Genomic DNA, 21969 nt, shown 5'->3' with positions numbered 1-21969 from the left:
TATCTTGATCATTCAACAGGACAAACTCTTCTGACAGCCATTTAGGCTCAGTGCCACGTGAATATTGTGGCAGAAGTAATCCAATCCTCTTCACTCAGCTGCCTTGCAGCAATCTACGGCCTCTTCAAAAGCCTTCCAACACTATTTGCTTCTGAGGATGAGAAGATGCATATTAGCTGCCTGGTCTAGTGTTTTATACAACATTTAGTACTCTCAAAATTTTCAAGTATGTAATTATGCTTGAAATAATTATAATTACAGTTTAAAAAAAAAAAAGAAAAAAAAAAAAGGAAAAAGGAAAACAAACCCAAAACTAAAAACAAAAGGAGAGAAAAAGGGGGATCCTGTAGATTCCTGTCATAAGTGTCTGGAAAACTTGAGCCGAGTTTGGGAATCCACTTTCTGTGGCATTCTGAGCCCTTACACCTGACCCGTTAAAACTCAGCAGTAAAATCTCATGGAGTTGAAGGAGATCAAGAATGTAGAAAAGTAATCTGTGGTATTAGTATATTCAAAAATAGGCAACAGAGGCATAGGTTAAAAGAGGGATCCAGGCACTAAAAAGATGAAAGGCTAAGCAATATTAGGGTGACAATTCCTGAATAAGAATTAATTTCATATTTTTCTTCTTTAACATAAGAGGAATAAGAAGAAATTTTATTCCACAGAGTGCATATGGAGTTAAGAAGATCTGTGTTCTTTCCATCTCTGGCACTGCTTATTCTATCTTTTATTTCAGTTCTCCTGATGGAGCCCACAAACAGCTTCCTGCAGCATAAAACTTAACATGGAACAAGGATTATAAATCCAGCACCTCCATGATTTTGCCCGTTGCATTGAAGCACATTAACCCAACCCCAAAAGCTTTGATGCCTTCCACACTGTTGTGTACCCGGATTCCTTTCCTGTCCAAGAATATACGACGACGTTGCTGATCATCCCCTATCACAAGGCTCTAACCTGCCCAGAATTCACTGCAAGTGAACCAGAAAACAGAAAGAAGAACCTGGTGTTGGTGATTCCCCTGCAGGAATCAGATTTGGACTCAAGGTTACTTTTCCCAAAACAACTTAGAAATCCTAGTTTCACTGATGGATTCCTGGGAAATTTCTCGAAGGAGCAGTGATGCACATCCTGTACTCAGAGCCACAGAGCAGAGCTGGGAGATAATTATCCTGTGAGCACCGAGTCAGTGCAGTGGAAAAAAGGTGCCAAAAATCCCAGCGCTGTCATTAACTGCTGCTCGTCATCCCGAGCGAGGATGGGCAGACGAGAACATACCTGAACACGGCAGGGGATTTATAAAATCTAATCATGCAGGGAAAAAACCTACAGCCATTACCTCACAAAGAGTTGTAGCACTTCTTTCAGTTACATGACATTTCATTTTTCCTCTTGAGCCAGCAATGTCATATTGCTGATCTTTCCCTGATTTAAAATGAAGTTTCCAAAAGAACTATTAAATAGGTTTTAATAGGTCTAAATCTACAGAATTTTTGTATAGTCCTTGAACTGAAACAGGATTAAGGAAGGAAAGAACCACTAAATTAGTGGACTATTTTGTCTATTTGCAGCAGATCTATTTCCTTTGAAAGCTGTCAACATTTTTAGCACTTTTAAAGCACCTTGTAAATATTAGCTTTTCAAACAAGGGATCTCTGCTCTCACTTCTGTGTTGCATTGTAAATTATCACAGAAATTGCCTCTATGCACATGGTGTTGTACTTCTAAATAAATGAGGAGCACCAACTTTTATGCTCCAATTCCAGGACCTCGGGCAGGAAAAGTAGAGGCATATTAGAAAGGTGCAGCCACTAAAGCACCATCACATGGATGCAGCATCTAGGGTTGAGTGCATGCTATAGGAGACTTCAGACACGCAATACAAGACAAAAAACCTAAAGGTATAAGATGCAGTAAGAAGAGAGCTTGAGAAATCCAGCCAGGTCCTGGAAGAGGAACAGGTTTGCAATAGAAAAGCCCCAGATGATACTAGGAAAAAAATCACATTCCATATTGCAGAAGTGAAATTGAAAAACAATCCCAGTGAGTGACCCAAGCCAGTCCAAGTCACGACATCTGAGACAAAGAGGAACCATTGCCTTGTTCTCCTGACTGCATGCCAAACTACCCCTCTGGAGGTTGGAAAGGAGGTGCGGTTGGTCTTTTAATTACTGTAATCTTAGGCAGTTCTCTAATTGGATTAGCTCTAACCCTTCACAAGAATAAAAATGTCCTTGTTTAATTGTACATAATAGCATTTACCATAAATATCTGCTACTTCAACTGATTAATGTACATTTCATTTTTCCTGGCTGCCCAGGTTTCTGTAGCCATTTCAAGAGACAACTTTCTAAACTTGTAAAACATTCTAACTTTATCTGATTTCTCTTTCATCTCTCACATTGAGCTGTAAGCCACATTCTTCTTATTCACAGAGAGCGCCACAAACACAGATTTGGGCTGAAGCCTGATCTACATGACAGCTGCTGAATCCGGGAACAAGAAATGTGTATCTCAGATTGCATGAAGTGGGATATGAGCGATGGCACCTGCAGCAATCAGTGCACTGCTCAGTGACTCTGGTTAAGATATATTGCCCTGCCTATTGGATTTTATTCTCATGGCAATAGCAGATTGAGTGGACTCTTTAGACTCCAGCAGGTTTTACTACCCTCAAAAGCTCAGAGCAGCAGGACAAAGCCACTTGGAGGTGCTGCTGCAGAAAGAGAGATTTCCCAAACTTAACTCACTGGTTTAATTCACCCGTGTTAGAAGAAAATGCAGAGCTTTTTGTGGTTCACCCAACCTCCAGGTATAATTCCCCAGAGAGGGCACAACCTCAGACGGTACAAACTGGCACTGAACCTGATATAGCTTCATATATTTTCACCTTTCCCTGTTTCTTCTGGGTTTTTTTCGCAGCCAGGCTGGCTCCCTGCAGATGGCCAGGAGGAGCTCTACAAAGAGCTGTGAGGACATTTCCCACTGGCATTTGTTCAGCTGATGTTTAATCAACAGCAAGATGTGCTGATGCTTGATCAGAATCCAAACCCAGGTGTGGTTCAAGTGAGATTTCAATGTACCAAGAATATCCTGCAAAGCTCACAAGGTCAGTTCGGGGTTCATACAGCTCTGTATAGAAGGGAAGTAATTACAAACTGGAGCCCATTCCCTCACCTCCTACTCCACAGCTCCTACAACTGGAATGGCACCACTATAAGAACATGGATAGCGAGCACACACGTTGTTTATCTCTGAGAACACGGCTGGGCAAACAGCCAGCCGTGATTACGTGACCTGCCCTTGCTACGTGTCCCTTCTCTCTGTAAACCTTGGTAGTTCCTTGCAGATTTTCAAACAAGATTTAATGGATGTGGAGAAACGACAGGAAAATAGGTAAGGAAGAAAAAAGAGGGAAGGCAGGCAGGAGAGTTCTTGCCAGGGGAGCTGGAGAGCAGAACGAGGTGGCATTTCCAAGGACTGTGCAGCTCATACAGCAACTGCTCTGAAAAGCTGGGGACAAAAATGGTCGGTGTGAGCGCCTCATTAGTACTTTAATAGGCCCTTTTAGTGGTGGGCTCAAATGAGTCTCCCCTTTCCTGGGATTTTCTCTCTCTCAAAGGTTAAGTGGCTTTACATTTGTCTTTTGCACTTCTAAACCAACTGAGCATCCTTTTCTCTAGGTATTAATCTTAAAACTTTGGCAGTGTGAACTCAATCATAGTGTTCACTCTCATTTTTGAGATGCAGTTGTTGTATCTACATGGACATAACACTGTTTACAAGCCTTTTGGCACACGTTGGATGTCAATAGTTACTGTATAAACCGAGGTTTCATTTCAGTTCTATACAGAGATTGAAATGTTCACAAGTCTCAGATTTGTGTTTGCTCTTGTACTTATATAACTTGAAAACGGAAGTCATCATACCTGTAATACACCCACACCCCCTTCTCTTGGCATGGGCTAAAAGACAATTTAAATACAATACACTTTGACAGTTTTAAACTCTTAACAGCAGATTAGAGATTTAAGTATGTATTAATAAATTTATTTGTATGAATGTTTCTGTAGAGGACTGAAACATCTGTCCACATAATCTCTTACAAAGAGTGTTGCTGTCAACAGCTAAATATATTCTGTATTTCTGTCATGAGCTTTTCTCTGATCAAAGGTAAGTAAATCTTGCACTACCTGAATTTCTGTACATGCCAGTACATGGAATACTGTTGTTTATACAGTTGGATTACAAGATAGCTTGATATAACAAAAATAAATGTACATTCCTACATTTTAGTCTGAATATCCTTACCTAGGCAGCAAAAGGGAGAGGGAAACTGTCTGTTATGTGCTATATCTGAAATTCAGCAATCAAAGATCTAAATGATAAATCTGATGTTCTGGGATGCTCCATATGACTTATGTATCCAAACCAATGGATGCTTTACATTCCTCACTTAGATAAAATTTTATCTCCTATGAATGTTATCAAAATTCTCATTTTTTTCTCCATTTACTAAAATATAATAATCTTCTATAAAAAAAGAATCATGCTAAGTACTTTATTTTCATAAAGAAAGGCTGACCTTGACAGACAACAGTGAATGATGGAGGTTTACATTTACAGCATCTCAACTGCTTAATGGCTTTTCAGTCCCTAACTTAGTTCTGAAATTTTTAATAGAATAGACTCTATATATTAATTGCCACTAAACAAACATAAGGCACCTTTTCATCCAATCTCTCACTATACAGCAACAGCACACACCTCAGTGGGTTTACATCAGTTCTCTCCTGAAATCAGGAAACACAGTCCAGTTATCAATGTTTTCCCTCAGCCCTTCTCCTCTTTCCATATGACATTTTATCCACTTTTTAATTTTTATAAGGATAGTTCTCCTAGTAAGTGTTCTGTGGAACCCAAAGGCTTGTGTAATTGAATTAACAGGTTTATAGAAAATCAGTTATAGCCAAAATTGCAAAGGTGGGTGTGTGGAAAGAAGGAATATTTCAGCAAGATGCAGCCCATTATGTAAATTTGTCACCACATGCCATACATAATGAATAAACCTTGTGCTCTTAACACTTTGATTATAGACTATACAGACAATGCAAATTAAAATTCCTGCTGCTCTATAAACGAAATGAGAGGAAATTATGTAAATTTTAACACATTAGATTGATTTGGTTGAAACAAAACCTGTTCCACTTGATGTTTTAGGGGAAGAGCCACAATTACAATGATTGAAAAAGTGCAGTGTTAATGAAGTGTGTTATTGCTAATCAATGCCTCCTCCTCCTCTGGTAATGGCCCGGGCACTGTCACTGCATCACCCCCTGCCCATGGAACCAGCACAGCCACAGAGCCAGGATGGCTCCAGGTAAGGCTTCCAGAAACTCCTGTTCACATCAGAGAACTCACAGGAAAACTGGGATACACCTTCAGGAAGGAAGGATTCATATGGAATCATAGCTCATATAGAATCGTAGAATGACAGAATGGGTTGGGTTGGAAGGGACATTAAAGCTCATCCAGTGCCAGCCCCTGCCATGGGCAGGGACACCTTCCACCAGCCCAGGTTGCTCCAAGCCCCGTCCAACCTGGCCTTGGACACTTCCAGGGATGGGGCAGCCACAGTTTCTCTGGGCAACCTGGGCCAGGGCCTCCCCACCCTCACAGGGAGGAATTTCTTCCACATATCTAATCTCTCTATATATACCCACACAGACAACCTGTGTGTCGTTATGTATATATATATATTTATACATATATACACACACACATCTAGAAAACTTTTTGACAATACTACCTGTCTGCCTTGAATGCTGCTGTAAATACCAAGAAACTTCCCTTTGAGTTAAATAATCCCCTTTGTGCTGCCTGACTTCTTGGAAAACCCAGAATGAGTTTGTCCCGTGGTAATAAACTGACCATGTTTAGTTCATTGATATTAAAAACAAGGTCTCTCAAGCTTAAAAGTTTCATGTCCAAATTAAAGAAACTGAAAAATCAGACCCAGCGGTTTCAAAAGTTTCACATGAACAATGTGTTCTTCCAGTAACAGTTACCTGGCTTTCATGGCAGGAATATGGAATGTCTTTAAAACTGAGTCTAGTTGATTTAATTCTGTAACCTTACTGTAAGCAACTTCAGTGCACAGAGCTGATAGAATTCTACACTCAATTAATATATGAACATTATACCTTCTTTATACAAAGCAGAGGAACGTGTTTCTCCAAGCATCCTACCACCATTTGAAACACAATACACTCACCAGTGAGTTGCAAAATACCACACTCTTAACTATTTACTGTTATATAAAATAATTTTTTGTCCCAATTTTGCATTTTGCAGCCCATTTATTCTGTAAGAATTTCCATCCCATTTTTAAAGAAAAATTTTCATTTGCAAAAGGATCTGCAGCATCAGAAATTTGTGACACTTATTTCCCAGGCAAATCTGAGCAGGTGGGATGAGCCAACCTACTTTATTTTCTTTTTATTTACATAATTTTTATATCATTCTCGGAAACATTTGTCGTCACATGTAGTGACTGCATTTGTTTCCTGTCTCTCCTGACTTGTCTCCCACTAATTTATTTTAGTTCCTGCTAAGAAATGAGGAAGCACTCGGCACAGAGACATCTCACTGCCTTCAGTAGCAGCTGCACACCCAGGACTGGTGCGGGTTGTGAACACAACACACAAAATCGGGACAGCGCAGGCAATGAGAGCTTTCATGCAGAAATGACGTCGCAGATAAACGTACAACACACACATCGAGACTGGCACTTACCACAAGAAATTTTAGTATACTACGTTTGATCCATGAACAAGGAAAAAAGAAGGGTCAGGCCCCAGCTGTGAGAGAAAATTTGACAGCCCGAAAAAAGAGAATGCTAGGATAAAAATAAAAGGGAAAGATGCAAAGGAATTCATCTTTCCTAGAAATAAAGGAACATGTACTTTTGCAGGCTGAGGATCCATTCTGGCATCAGCGCACTCTCCTCTGCTGTGGTTTTAAAAATGCCAATCCATTTTTGGGTCATTAATTCTGAACTAACGGGGCTGCTGCCGATGGCACAGAGTGGGACTGACCACGGGCTGCCCGAATTTATCCCGGCTCTTGGCTGGGGCTGCTGGAGGAATGAGCGCTGGGCTCCCTCCCCCGCAAAGGGGGCACAGACTAATTGTACCACGTTAATTAGAATCTCAAAGCATGACGTAGTCAAAGAGCCACTTAGGGCTTGGCAAACAGAGATTTGCAAACCAAAATAGAAAACATCACCTAAAACCGAGAAACAGGAAAACCAATGTTAACTAAGAGAACGCAAAAGAGTAGGAGTTAAGCATTTCAGTTTGCAGGATTTGGTACAGATGTTTTCTTACATAAAACAGACATAAAGAATCACAGTGGTAAATATCTCACCCCACAGGAGTCAGCTTAATTTCCAGCTCGCAAAACTCCTAGAAAACTGAATCTCTCCACACCACCTTTTGCTTGAATTCTTTGGCTTCAGACTACTTTGTTTATAGGAAAAGGCTCTCTTTGATGTTGGAATAGTAGGAGTGAAACAATGAATTTCCCATATTCTAATATCCAGGCATCCTGAGTTTGTTCAAGGACCCCTTGATTCACGAAGGCAAATAATTAAATTACCTGAGCTTTGATCAAGGACTCGCTGCAGTCCCTTTTTGATGTAGAATGTGGCTGTTTGAAGCTCCAGACAGATAACTAGCCCATATGGGTTTTAACCCTTTTGTCACTAGTAGCAGACTTCCTGCCATGTTCTGGCATTCCAAAGGGAACACCACAGCAATCCTTTGGGAATGCTGCTCCAATAGGAGCACAGTAGGCATAGTAGATCCAATAGGATCCCTATACCACAGACTTGATGGGATGTTTATTGAAAGGCTGAAACTCTCCCTCCCAAACAAACTGAAATTATTTTCCAGTCAACTTAACTTGTTTTAAACCCATGTTTTGGAAGCCGCTCTTTAGATGACATGACACTGAGATGTGTTAAAATACTTCTGAGAAGCAAAGGGGTTTGTCCTCACAATACAAGAATTTCCATCACGTCTATGCTTTCCAACTATTTTCCCCCAAAGAGATGTGAGTGGGCACATTCTCCTCTAGTCATCTGAAAGAACACTCTTAAAATAGGAAGAACAAAAGCCTTCCCTCTCCCATCAAATGCAAGCACCTGGTGAAGTCATTCTTGCCTGACCAGCCAAAGCCTGCAGGATGGTACACAAACTAGGAAACACTCTACTCTCAGCTGATTTGCCATTCTGAATATTATTACTGAAAGAATTCCTCTCCATAAATGAGGAATTATGCTCCTCTTCATTCATTCTAGGATTCTTTTGGGACACGAGGAGGTTACTAAAAGGACATAATTAGAACACATAATTAATATATAGCAATATCTTACTCAGTTCCCTACACAGCCCCAACAACACAGGCATATAGGTACCCCTAATTTTAGCAGTTCCATGGATTATGGAAATGACCTCACTAGACTACTGAGAAGTGGGAAAAGCAGTTTTGCAACAGGACTTTTTCTGGCATCATTCACGGCAGAAAGGCATCTGTCCTTCAAGGTGCAGCTGTGCAAAGGATTCCTGTCATGCACTGATGTCTCAATTCACAAGGATACAGGCTTGAAAAAGCATAATGAATATGCTTGGATTCCCCTAGATAACAGAGAAATTATTTTGGGGCATGAGGATGCACAGAGAAATTCACGTATTTACATTTAAAATGCTTGATATGTTATTAAAAAGTTGGTTTGTTTCTGATCCATTGGAAAATAAAACTTGGTGCCTTTTATGAAGCCCAAGGGGCAAATGTGTATAACGAATCAGTAAAAATGAGAAATGAAGTTAATGTGTATACAATTTTATGCTTTTTCCATTAAGTCACAGGAGCTGCACATACAACTAACGTGTGAAACAAGAAGCCTTCACATTTGAGTAAACACGCCTTGTAACATTCCTGAAACGTGTTAAAGGACGAACTGCTGATCTCAAATTCAAGAAGCAATTAGCATTCATTAACTCAAAGCAATAAGCTGCCCAAGGCATTTATGGGTTAAACATAGTCTACTTTAAAGCACACAGAAACACTTAAAACACAAGCTTTTCTGCAGTCATTTTGAATAATTTCATTTCTAGTAAAAATGGATGTAATTTCCAGATGGGATACACCTCTAGGCAAAACAAACTTCTCTCCTCCAGTGGGCAAAGTGATTTAATACCAATGGAAAAGTCTTTTGTACACATTATTAATTTAATTTACATTATTTTCTTAATAAAGTATCAATGACCTTCTGTAACTTTTTTACAAATTAAAAGTAAATAGAAGTTGAAAGTGCCATGTTTGGTAGTTCTCACATTGTGTATGACTTTCAAGAGCTAACTTGCTGGTCCTTTGTTTTTGAAGGGAAATATCATAAAGGAAGGAGCAGGATTTTACAGCTACATGACCAAAATACAGAATTGCACCCAGTCTGTCAGTAATCTGACACATGTGGACAATCCGATCCGAGTCTGCAGCAGAGGATGGCCCTCAGAACCTCATGAAGGCAGCAATTACAGGAGCTCACTTCCTGACCTCCAGCTCATCATTAAAAAGCCAAGGTCACAACAATGAGCAACTGTCAAATGCTGGTAAGATCAGAGCTGGCACTTTCTCTCTAGACTTCATTATTTCAGCCCAGCTCATTTCTTGTTCAATTTGACCAGATAATTAAACAAATATTAGTGCAATTTTGTACATATGATGGTGCATTGAGAGCATTCCTGACTCTAGTAGGACCGAAACCTGGCTGAGCCCTGGAATACACAGCTCCAGCTAAACTCCAGCTGCACACGTGCATTGGTGGAACCACCAACACTGCTTGGAATGCCCACATCAAGGATGCTGACCAAAAATCCCAATGTCAGTGAACAACCCCCTGGACTCCAATACAGTTTCTCTGTTTTATATCAGGTTCACTAGTCTGAATTTTACCCAGTAAAGAGTAAACATCAGAGAAGCTGTTTAAACTCGCCTGCTCATAGAACTCATTAAAAAAGACTGCTAAGGACAATAATAAAGTTCTGAGCTTATATTAAATAAAGTAGACATTGCCCTGGCCTTCCCAAAGTACAAATACACACTGAAGGGCACAATAAGATGGAATTCAATGTCAAGTCCCTGTGCCATGCAAAATAAATTAACAATTTGACTTTTGACTTTTGATTTTCCTCATGTGTTCTGACTGCTCCTTTAAAGCCCAAACCAGCAACCACTTACTAATCTGTGATGCTCTAGAATGACAGCACATCACTGCGGCCCAGGGTGAATCCTTTTGCTACCTTTTTCTATGGAGTTCATCATGTCCTAGGTCCATATGACATCTGCATATTGTGTGTAAATAGTCTAGTGAGGCTGTAAGGCTGGTTTCCATTTCTCCTGTCATGAGAGTGCTCAAGTATTTCTCAGATCACACCACTGCTGCCTTATATAAATGTGGAGTTTTCTTTGTTATGAAGAATTATTGAAGTCATTGAACATACTGAGAATTAATTTTATCATATTTAACTGCTCCCAGCACCTTGACATGTACCAAGACAAATACACAGAAAAATAAGGCTCTTGCTAATCCAGAAAACTAATTAATGTGTGTAGAAGGTCACTGAACAAGCTTGTAGTGAGGGGTATGATTATAATGCAGACTGGGAATGGGAAACCCTTGTTTAAATCAGTTCAAAGGAGAAGGCAAGTTTTGGATCAGATTGACCCCCAGAAGAATTGAAGATTGAATCCCAGAAGAATGTCTCCACATTTGAGGTAAGTGGTGATGACTGAGTAAAGTAGAAATATGAAAACAAAAAGGAAGGCCACAAGATCCACTGTACCTGATAAAGGTGAGGTTCTTGGAGGACAGGGCAAAGTTTACATGGAAAAGTGGGAGACTTTGAAGGTGAAACATTCACTAAATATCAGATTTTGTGCTGTAGAGGGAGAGGAGGATCCAACGAACTGAGGGGCAGGAAAGATCATCACACACAGGCAAGTGTGAACTCCAGATGACGATGCAGGAACCTGAAAGGCCAAGGACCAAGTCCAGGGCACAGGAAAGGCTCCAAGGGCACAGAGACAGCAGCCTTAACTATTGTCCCTGGGTTATTCTAACCCAGATCCTGCAGATTCCCCAGTTAGCTCTGAAGTTTTCAAATCAACTTTGTTTGTGCGGGGCAGTGGGCTGTGAACTGCAGGGCAGGATTGGGAATCACTGAGGAAGGGATCATCTCAAACTAGTTTCACTTACAGGGGTATAAGCAGAGCACCACAGAAAACCATTTACTGGAGATCTCTTAAAGGATTTTTAAACTTGGTACTTGAAACATGAGCATAATTAATCTATGATCAGATTTTTTTTCATATAAATATAATATTGCAAAATTCACAATTTTAAGGACAGAAAGAACTATCGTGACCTCTCTGTCTGACCCACAGTCACATATGTTGGTACCTAATCAGCCCTTTTGCATGTAGATGGTAAATTGTTTGCATTCAAATGCTGCTGCCTGCTATGTTTTCTTCTCGCTGTAGAAAAAAGAAATGCTATGGAAATTGCCACCGTGCTAAAAGAATTGAAATGCATACTAATCAGCCATATTCTCCCAGCTATACCAGCTATAATTGGAACAGTAACAAATAAAAAGGCAAAAATCAGCACTGGACAAAATTTTCTGTTTGAATCAGAGCCCCAAATAAAATTATTATTCAATTGCTTTTCAAAATTTTGGAGCCCCCTATGTCTGGAGAAATTGGATTTGAAACTGTGAATGAACAGTGGCTTTCACTAATGTGAAATATTGAAGATCTTCACTGGAATTTCAATTGCAAGAAAAATATACTGAAAGAGCACAGGAAGGGGATGTTAAAATGAAAAATAGCTTTGCAGTGTGTGCACGGGATAAATGTTGGAGTGATCTCAGTCCCACCAGCCTGGTGATCTCTGTGGTTCATGCAAAGTGGAATGGGGGGGTTGTTCTCTGCTCTGTACAGACTGGATTAACCTGGCAGCATTGAACTGCTTTAATATTGCTCAGGCCTGGGAAGAGCTCACAGTCATCTCTGCCCTGGACACAAAGCACCCTGAGAGGAAGAAAGGCACTAGAACCTTGTGCTGATGATCAGCATGTCCTGAAGATCAACACGAAGTGAGTGATGCTCAGAAATCCCAACATCAGTGTGTGGCCAAGTCTGCTGCAGGGAGGATGGACTGTTGGGGGCCCTGTTCTGAAAAGGACAATGTTGGATCCTAAAATTGGATCCTAAAACTTTAGATGTGTTTTCTAGTTCCAATGAGACCAGTCTTTTGTTTTGTAAATGCTATTCAAATCCTGTATTTACCTCAGGATATCTCTCAGAAAAAAGTAAATCATTCCCAAAAATTAGGGATAAATTTTTGAATGCCTTTTTTTTCCCAACAGTTTAAAGGTTGCAATTTCAATTAAAATTTTCCCATAATATGAATGAAAATATACATAAATGTTCACAAAGTCCACATAAGTTGTAGGCAGGTATGTAATGTTATTTCTAAAAATGTCTGAGAATCCTCATCTAGAGGCTGGTATAGTTACAGGTATTTTTGAAAACACATTTATTTTTGGTTCAAATGTCAGTCAACTTTGCACAAACTCTATTTCTTTTGTTTGCCTTAAAATGTCTACACACAAAAAAAAATAATAAAAACTTAGTTGATAAAAGATGAAAGCAGTAACACAGTCATTCACTCAGTAACCAAGATCTTTGAGATAATTACTTTAAATCAAGAAGGGACAGACCATTTAAATTTATGACTTAATGCCGACACATGCATGTATTAATAAAACAGTTAGCATTAATGGAAATAGGGTTTAGTCTCCTGACTCAAATAGAGCCATCATTTCTGCTTTATACTGAACTAATGACTTATCCTTGGCAGAATGATATGTATGCATGTATTTAACTATTTAACTTAACCACTGAGACCAATTAATATGTTTCTGAAGTTTTATTTTATTTAAAAATATATATCAGCAGCCTCACTGGGATAAAAATTATGTTGAACCAGAGTTTATATGGCAGCAGTTTAACTTTAAATTTAACTCTTTCACTTGGACTGTCTCATGATTGCACTGTATAAAATGAAGAGCGCTAAAATGTGGGGCAGAAGAAGCAGCTCTTGTGGGATTGGCATCAAGTTAAGGCATTTTTTAGCTTCCCAAGCTGGCACAGACTGTGTGTGATTAGGAGCTCACGTGAAAAGAGATGGTGGGTGCAAGAGGGCACACCAGAAATGTAATGTCTAGTGCACCATGCAAAGGTAAGAAGCTAAATGCATAGCTCACAAGCTCAGAGATTGTGTGTACTGTGTTTTAAAGGGTTATTGAATATAATTCTTAAAGGGTTATGGAATATAATTCCTTCTGCTCATCACTCTGGTTTTCACCTGTGGGAGCTTACTGGAGCAGTGTCAGACTGTACCAACATCATCAAATGAGACCTTAATTGTAATTACTGCCTAGATGGGCATTTCCTACAGCTGGCAGTCATGTACCAAAGCTCTGTTCAGTTTTGTCTGCTTTAGAAAACTCCAGGACCCACAACTGCGTTTGATGTCAGTGTATCTGTAATGTGGCTACAGTCTACCTGTTGATGAAGTATTAAATAGCCATTATAATAATGAATTATATTTGGAAACCTATTGCTGCACAGTTCACCAATCACTTCAGAAAATCCTGGCTCCTCTTTTACATTCAGTTACTTGGTCTTTTTCTTTTAATCCATTTACATTGATTTCTACTACTCCAACTCTGCCTGCCGTTGCATTACAATTAAGAATTCTGATGAACTCTTGCTGATTCAGAAGGGAGAGGGCTCTTACTCACTGCCAGATTTTGGAAGAAAAAAAAGCCACACAAGACCCACTTAGAATTTGCTTAAGGCAGCACTTTAAAATTGAGGAGGTAAATTATGGCTCACGGAGCCAGCAGATCCAGTGGGACTAGGATCCCTGAGAGCCACCACAGCACCCCAGCAGTTATGGAAGGAGACCTTGAGCCTTTGTCAGGCAAAATGAGCCATGACATCACCATCCCCAGGGCACTGCTCAGCAGCAGCACTGGCTGCTCCACAGATTTGTCTCTGGATTCCTGGTGGCTTGCAAGGCACTGCTGATGTCCCAGCCATGAGGGATGTTCTCTGGAGGGCTCTGAACAGTGCTGGCAACTCTAACTCTATACCCACCTTGAGCACATGGTATGGCTGAAGGCACATTCCCTGCCTTGCAGCAGAGGATGGGCAGTTATTGGGTCTCTTTGCAACACAGTGCTGAGCCCCTTTCCCTGTGCAGTAGCTACTAACTCTCACCAGGAGTTGTTACTCTAATTCTTAATTAATATCGTTGTCATGGTTTGAGATAGCCCCAACATCTAATTCCCTAGCTCCATTCCCCCTCCCACATCTCAACCTAATGTGGGATGGGTTTTTCCAGACAAAACACACCAGACTCCAAAGTGGGGAAAAGGGAATATATTACAATGACTGTACAAATAAATATAACATCACATTATACACATGATCACAAACTATCTCTACCATGACATATGTATTTACAATGGATCAGATCTCTTCTCTCCTCCAAATAAAAGTCCAGGAGGGAAAGAAGGACAGATCCCTTCCAGTCTCTGAACAGCAGCATCTTCTGAGGCAGCAGGTTTCTTCTTCTCATGCATGCAGCAGCTGATAGCTGGATTTCTGCCAGCATCCACAAGGGAGGTATCCAAGCCTCTCTCTTGGCCCCATCGCCTCACAACCGAGGGGTCTTCCGTGGGCTTCGTTCACCCCAGACAAGGTCGTATCACCACGTCATATCACGAAGACACAGGGGGGTCTTCGTGACGGTCTGGTATCTCTTGCAGGGCCTCTGTGCCCTGTCTCTCAGGCTGCCACCGTGGCAGCAGTGCGAGGGGGGGGGAAGCCAAGGTCAACTCCCCCCTGCATTCCTCTCGGAGCTCTCTAGCTCCTTTCTACAGTGCATGTCGCACTTCAGGGCTCTTTCAAGTAAGAGTCCATCATCTTCCTCCTTCCAGGAGGTCTCAAAGGAGTTTTGGGGATCTGGTATCAGTCTTACCCCCAAGAACTCTGTAGCTCTCAGCTGCTGGCTCTCCTTTCCTCGACTCTCCTTCCAGGAGTCTCCTCTGCGGTGCTGCATGTTGCTTCTGCTGCTTCTTCAGTTCAGGTTCTTGTCTCTGGCTCTCTGCCACTGTTTCTCTGGTCAGCGTCGGCTGCTGCTCTGTGCCCATGGAGAAAAACATCTCCCGGCATACTACAGGCACCTAGCCCAGCTTTATGCTGTTCCAGGTCCCTGCAGCCCCCAGCCAGGGGCTGGGAGGGGGCCAGAGGCCCCAAGGGGCTCAGAGCCCCTTCCTCGTGGCTCTACAACATGGCCACCTCTCCTACAACAACCAAAAACTACAACTCTTCTTTTCCGGTCTGGTTGTGGTATGTTTACATTTCTGCAGGAGCGCCCATTGGGCAGAATTTCAAAACTTCCAGGGGTTTCCACCCCTTGGGGTCTACCACTTCTCTTAGCTTCTGGGGAAAACAAGGTTCAAACCACTACAACACTCCACCCCTCGCTCCTGCGAAATGTCAACATATCACAACAACTGAAAAAAAAACTCTAATCAACATTCAATCTTCAATAAACTAAAATATAATCAAAATCTCTCTACTACACATCAATATAGCATCATCACAAACTTAACTCTACTCTTAATACTTAACTTACATTACTATAGTATTACTTACTCTACAATGGTACAGTCTGTGTTTTGTCTGGAAAACTCTTTGTTACCACAAGCATCATGGCTCTTATCTCTCTCCCTCGATGGTTCGCAACCATCCTCTGCTACCATTTATGTCATGGTTTGAGATAGCCCCAACATCTAATTCCCTAGCTCCATTCCCCCTCCCACATCTCAACCTAATGTGGGATGGGTTTTTCCAGACAAAACACACCAGACTCCAAAGTGGGGAAAAGGGAATATATTACAATGACTGTACAAATAAATATAACATCACATTATACACATGATCACAAACTATCTCTACCATGACATATGTATTTACAATGGATCAGATCTCTTCTCCCCTCCAAATAAAAGTCCAGGAGGGAAAGAAGGACAGATCCCTTCCAGTCTCTGAACAGCAGCATCTTCTAAGGCAGCAGGTTTCTTCTCATCTCATGCAGCAGCTGATAGCTGGCTTTCTGCCAGCGTCCACGAGGGAGGTATTCAAGCTCCCCCGGCCCCATCGCCTCACAACCGAGGGGTCTTCCGTGGGCTTCGTCACCCCAGACAAGGTCGTTTCACCACGTCATATCACGAAGACACAGGGGGGTCTTCGTGACGGTCTGGTATCTCTTGCAGGGCCTCTGTGCCCTGTCTCTCAGGCTGCCACCGTGGCAGCAGTGCGAGGGGGGGGGGAAGCCAAGGTCAACTCCCCCTGCATTCCTCTCGGAGCTCTCTAGCTCCTTTCTACAGTGCATGTCGCACTTCAAGGCTCTTTCAAGTAAGAGTCCATCATCTTCCTCCTTCCAGGAGGTCTCAAAGGAGTTTTGGGGATCTGGTATCAGTCTTACCCCCAAGAACTCTGTAGCTCTCAGCTGCTGGCTCTCCTTTCCTCGGCTCTCCTTCCAGGAGTCCTTTCTCTGGTGCTGCATGTTGCTTCTGCTGCTCCTTCAGTTCAGGTCTTATCTCTGGCTCTCTGCCACCGTTTCTCTGGTCAGTGTCGGCTGCTGCTCTGCGCCCGTGGAGAAAACATCTCCCGGCATAACTACAGGCACCTAGCCCAGCTTTATGCTGTTCCAGGTCCCTGCAGCCCCCCAGCCAGGGGCTGGGAGGGGGGCCAGAGGCCCCAAGGGGCTCAGAGCCCCTACCTCGTGGCTCTACAACATGGCCACCTCTCCCAACAACCAAAACTACAACTCTTCTTTTCCGGTCTGGTTGTGATATGTTTACATTTCTGCAGGAGCGCCCATTGGGCAGAATTTCAAAACTTCCAGGGGTTTCCACCCCTTGGGGTCTACCACTTCTCTTAGCTTCTGGGGAAAACAAGGTTCAAACCACTACAATCGTATATCAGACAGCTGTACAGCTGTTGTGGCACTGTCTTGCCTGGTTTGGGCATCAAAGCTGTAGGCAAGGATTTTGATTAGATGCATTGGTTTATCTGGCTGCATCTCTGCTCATAATAATGCAATTTATAAAGTTCTGCACTCTTTAGTCATGGTATAGAGTTCTTATACACAGGAGTTTGGTCGGTCTGTGAGTCAAATCAAAGATCTATGTAGCCCAAAATTCTGCCTTTAGCAACACTCCAAGGGAAGAACATCAGAAGAGTGCAAGTGGAATGAACCTCCTTCCGAGCCTGCAACCTCTCAAAACCTTTATTATCATGTATGTCCTTGTTCATCAGGATCCAGGCCAGGTTGGACGGGGTTTGGAGCAACCTGGTCTAGCGAAAGAAGACCAGACAGAAGTTGGAACCTTCCAACCCAAACAATTCTGTGATTCTATGATTTGCAATCGTGAGTTGTAACAACACGTTTTATATCCCAAGGTGCTGTAGGATATGCAGAAATGATTTGGCCCAGTCTCCTTTTCTCAGTGCTTCAGCTCTAAGCTCCACTGACCTGGTTGTGTACAGATAAAATTAGACCAATATGACCTAATTTATAATTTTTCTTTTCCTATCAAGGATGTCTTTATAAGATCTCTCAAACATGATAACCTCTTTGAAAGAGATATATTTTGTTTCACCGTATCATTTTTTTTCGGCTTTAAACCCTTGGCATTGCAGGAAACACGACATTGCCTTTGAAAAGGGAAGAAAGGGAGAGCCAACCCCTTAAAGAGCTGCTATTTTACACCCACGCTCCGGCTGTGGAGTCAGCTTGTCTCCAGACAAGGATCTCAAAACTTCGCAAGGCGGTAACGCGATCCAGCGGCTCGAGAGCTGCTAATCCCGGCCGAGTGCCGGAGCATCGGCCCGGAACGCGGCGGGGCTGGTCCCGCATCCCCCGGGATGCTACACCGGGAACAAGCCGGCGTTCCCGGGGCCGGCGGCGCGGAGCAGCGCTGCCCTCTAGTGCCCGCCCGCTGCCCCGCAGCCCCGCACGGCCCCGCACCGCCAGCAGCGCTCCGCACAGCCCCGGGCCCGCACCGCCACAGCTCCGCATGTCTCCAGGCCCCGCACCGCCCCCGGGCCCGCATCGCTCCGGCTCCACATCCCCTCGGCCCCGCACCGCCCCCGCCCCGCATCGCTCCGGCTCCACATCCCCTCGGCCCCGCACCGCCCCTGTCCCGCACCGCCCCCGCCCCGCAGAGCCCCAGGGGCAGATCCGCTCCCCTCCCGCAGGAACGAAATGGCCCAGAGTCCCTCCTCCCGCAAATGGAGGGGTTTGATTGTTCGGCACGTGCACTCCGAGGGATCGATAATTTCCCAGTCTAGGAGCACTCAGCGTCAAAACTCAAACACAGCTCTGCTGCATTTTCTCCCAAAATACTGTAAGAGTTTTAGTCTATGTCTGGTATTTACCGAAGCATATGACTACAATGTTCCTTAACTGATATATATGACAAAAATATAAATGACAAAAATATATATGGCATAAAATGACCACAGTGAAGTGTAAAGTCCTCCTAATTCACACAGACAAAGCACCCGATCCAATCTCCATTTAAATCAATGGCCATCTTGTAATTTCTTTCCCTAAGATTTAGGTTGGCCCCAACAAAGAAACAATGAAAACTGAAGTGCCATTAAAAAATAAAAATGGGTATGGCATAGGAAATTATACACAGATTTTTAGCTTAAAATGCTGCTAGGAAAACTCAGACACACACAAAAAAAGAAGTCTAGGAAGAATGTTGCTAAACTGTTCCACATTAATTGATTCCAGATGAGACCTCTGTTCCTCACACACTGAAGATATTTGACTAAACATCCAGCTCACAAAATGGATTCAGGATTGGTTTAAGGAGTTCACCAAAAAGAAGAGACGCTGGTTTTAAGTTTGAAATTGCTTTTAAATTTCTATGATGTCTGAGCTAGAAATAGCTTCTATTGTGGAATTCCAGCAATAAAACATTCGTTTGTCAAGTTATGCTTTGTTGGGTTACAGCATTTACAGAAAACAAAAATGTTAGTCTACTGTAACTCTGAATTTCACATATGTTTCTTACACTAAATTAAATATGTCAGATGTCGTCAGAATAGCTTATTAATTGAAGCTGAAATCACATTGTATACTTTGAAGCATTTTATCTGACAAATCACCGAAATCATTCCAATCTTTGTAGTTTTCCCATATTGTTATGCAAAAGAAAAATTAATTTAACTGTCCTATCTCTCAATCAACCATTTCCATACATATTTTCTTCTGAAACTGCTGCTGCTAAATTGCAGTGACTTATCTCCTGACATGTCCTATTGCAGGAGTGTTTCTGGTAATGAAGTAATCTAGTTCCTACTGATTTTTTTGGACAGGCAACACTTACAATTGTAGCAAAGTTAAAGCTGATGTAGAGAAGCCTATAAATAGCATTCTCTGTCCATGCTCATTTTCTGATGCTCTAGTGCAGGGCTGAGGTGGAAAAAAAAATTGAAAAATTAAATATTCTATTCCAGGGCCCAAGAACAGCAGAAGAAAGACATTCCTTAGGCAAAATTTTCCAAAAGAATTGCTAATTATTTTATTGAAGCTCTTGTTCTTAGTTCTGTAACTTTATTTTGTTCTCCTCCAAGAGGAAGGAGAACTGCCTTTGAAGTACAGAGAGAAACTTCTGTTTCTAGAGCATAGTAGACTGAGAAATGTGCTGAAAGAATGACTTGTGTGTTAAGGTATGAAGCTCAAACCAGACCTTCTGCTCCCAATTTGCCCCGTTCTTGCTGCCCACCTCCCAGACACGAACTGAGCTGCTCTGCCATGAAACTACTGCTCATGAGCAAACATCTGCAATTCCACTTCCACAGACTTGTAATATGTCTCCTTATAAAATCATCCAAAGGACTGAGCACAGGCATCGATTTGTGCTCCAAATCTCAGCAGACAGACCTGGCTGAGGCACATGTCAGATTAATTATTGCAGAACTTCTGCACTGAAAGCCTATTTATTTATGGGTATCCTTTAGCCAATGCAGAAAAAGAGAACAAAGTATTTACCTGGAGAATCACCCAGACTTTGGAAACATTGAAGCAGATGGAAAAGCAAGGGAGGGGGAAAAGGGATAGATATTCAACAGTGCCTGGGTTCATGCTTCCTTGATAGAGTTTCCATTCAACAGTTCCATTATTAAATAATTAAAAACATTTAATTCCTTAATAGAGAGCATGGAGTCTGTGAAAATCTTATTGTATCACAAATCAACAGGAAGAAAGTCTTTCCCAGAGAGTTCCTAGTAACTGGAACATGAAAAAGAAATGAACATTCTCCTTATAAAGGGCCAATTTCTGAATTAGTGACCTCATTTGCTAAAGAGGTTTCTTTGTCACAGATATCTTGGTAGGTAAATACTGTGTTACACAGCCACTCTGTCCTTTGTAGCAATGGTACAAAGAAGGTCTCCCAGCATATACTGGTACTCTCCTCACCAAATGAATATTTAAAAGAGTAGACAATAAAGGGGGCTTCTACAGGAGGTAAAGGCATTTGTATCATGATGTCAGACTGATATATGTGCTCCCACAGGGCTTCACAGGAAGTACTTTTAGAATAAAAGTTAATGGTATTTATGGGGACCCACAGCCTGATCTATTTTACCTGTCTTGGGTATGTGCTTATGCATGCATCACCCAGGAACATAACGCTTGTTGGACTAGCCCGTGTTAGAGACAGATACCATTTTGGTACCTTGAGAATAGTAATGCATTTGAAAGCCAGCAAAAATACATTAAAAAAAAAAAAAAGAAGGAAAGGAAGGATGTAAATCAAAACCTTCCCCTTTTTAATTCTGGATAGAGTATCCTTCATCTCATGCACTCCTAATTTCTGCATATCCATTTCGTGCCTGGGAGCTACAGAGCAAGTAAAAGATTTTCAGTTCGGGGCTTTCGGCATCTGCTTCTCGGGAGGAACATTTCAAATCGGCCAAACGCTCGCCCTCCCCCTCCCCGCCCCCGGGCAAGAACTGAGGGGAAAAAAATAAAAACCGCCGTCTGCCACAGCGTTTCCTTTCTCCCTTTGGAGAGATGATCGCGCCCTCGGGGACTCGCGGCCGCCGCCGCAGAGCCCGCACCGCGCGGCCCCGCATCCCGCTCCCCGCACACCTGCCTGGCTCCGCAGCTGGCAAGTTTCGGGTGTCCCCGCTCGCATCCCCCCGTCGCATCCTCCCTTGCCGAGCCGCCGGAGCCGCTCATCCCCCGCTCCTTTCCCTTCCCTTCCCGGCTCCTCTGCCCGCGCCCGCAGTGCTCCCCACTCACCCAGAGCGGTCCGGCCGCGGCTCCCCCCGGGCTCCCCCCGCTCGCCTGCGGGTCCAGCGGGGCTGGCGGCGTCCCTTGGCCCCTCGGAGCAGGGAGAGGAACGGGTCCCATTCACAACTCGCCGCGGAGCGGGCACGGCGGCATCTTCAGCCTATTACGCTCCAGCGGCAGCGGCGGCTGAATGAGGCTCCGAGCTAGTGGCAGGAATTAGAAAGAGGGAGGGAGGGGAAAGGGGAGAGGGAGGGAGAGGGAGCAAGGGGAGTGAAGCGAGATTAGAGGAAGGGAAAAGCTAGAGGCTGTTGCTTCGTCTCGATTTTCGTCTCCCTTCCCCCCAGCCCACGGGGAGCGCAGCCCCCCGGCCCTGCCCTCCCACCGGGCCCCGCTCCTGGGGCTCCTCTGGTGCCCGCGGGGACAAGTTGGGGTTGAAGGGGCAAAGT

The 21969-nt window shown here is 42.9% G+C and overlaps 1 protein-coding gene across 2 annotated transcripts in view; it reads right to left on the bottom strand.

The window, feature by feature from the left end:
- The window catches only part of CDH11 (cadherin 11), an 85909-nt gene extending 64161 nt beyond the window's left edge, over positions 1 to 21748 (bottom strand). Inside the window, exon 1 of one of the 2 annotated variants that reach the window (XM_027718337.2) lies at positions 21533 to 21748. The gene's annotated coding sequence lies outside the window, so the exon portion shown is untranslated. Of the gene's footprint in view, positions 1 to 6798; positions 7105 to 21532 lie in introns of those variants that run through there. The other variant, XM_027718339.2, reaches the window with a different exon arrangement.
- Between the last annotated feature and the right edge of the window lie 221 nt (positions 21749 to 21969).

Source organism: Pipra filicauda, unplaced genomic scaffold, assembly GCF_003945595.2.
Source record: "Pipra filicauda isolate LSUMZ 115617 unplaced genomic scaffold, ASM394559v2 scaffold491_size440573_pilon, whole genome shotgun sequence".
NCBI lineage: Eukaryota > Metazoa > Chordata > Aves > Passeriformes > Pipridae > Pipra > Pipra filicauda.
The sequence above is the reverse complement of the archived record's forward strand: the minus strand, read 5'-3'. Positions and strand labels throughout refer to the sequence as shown.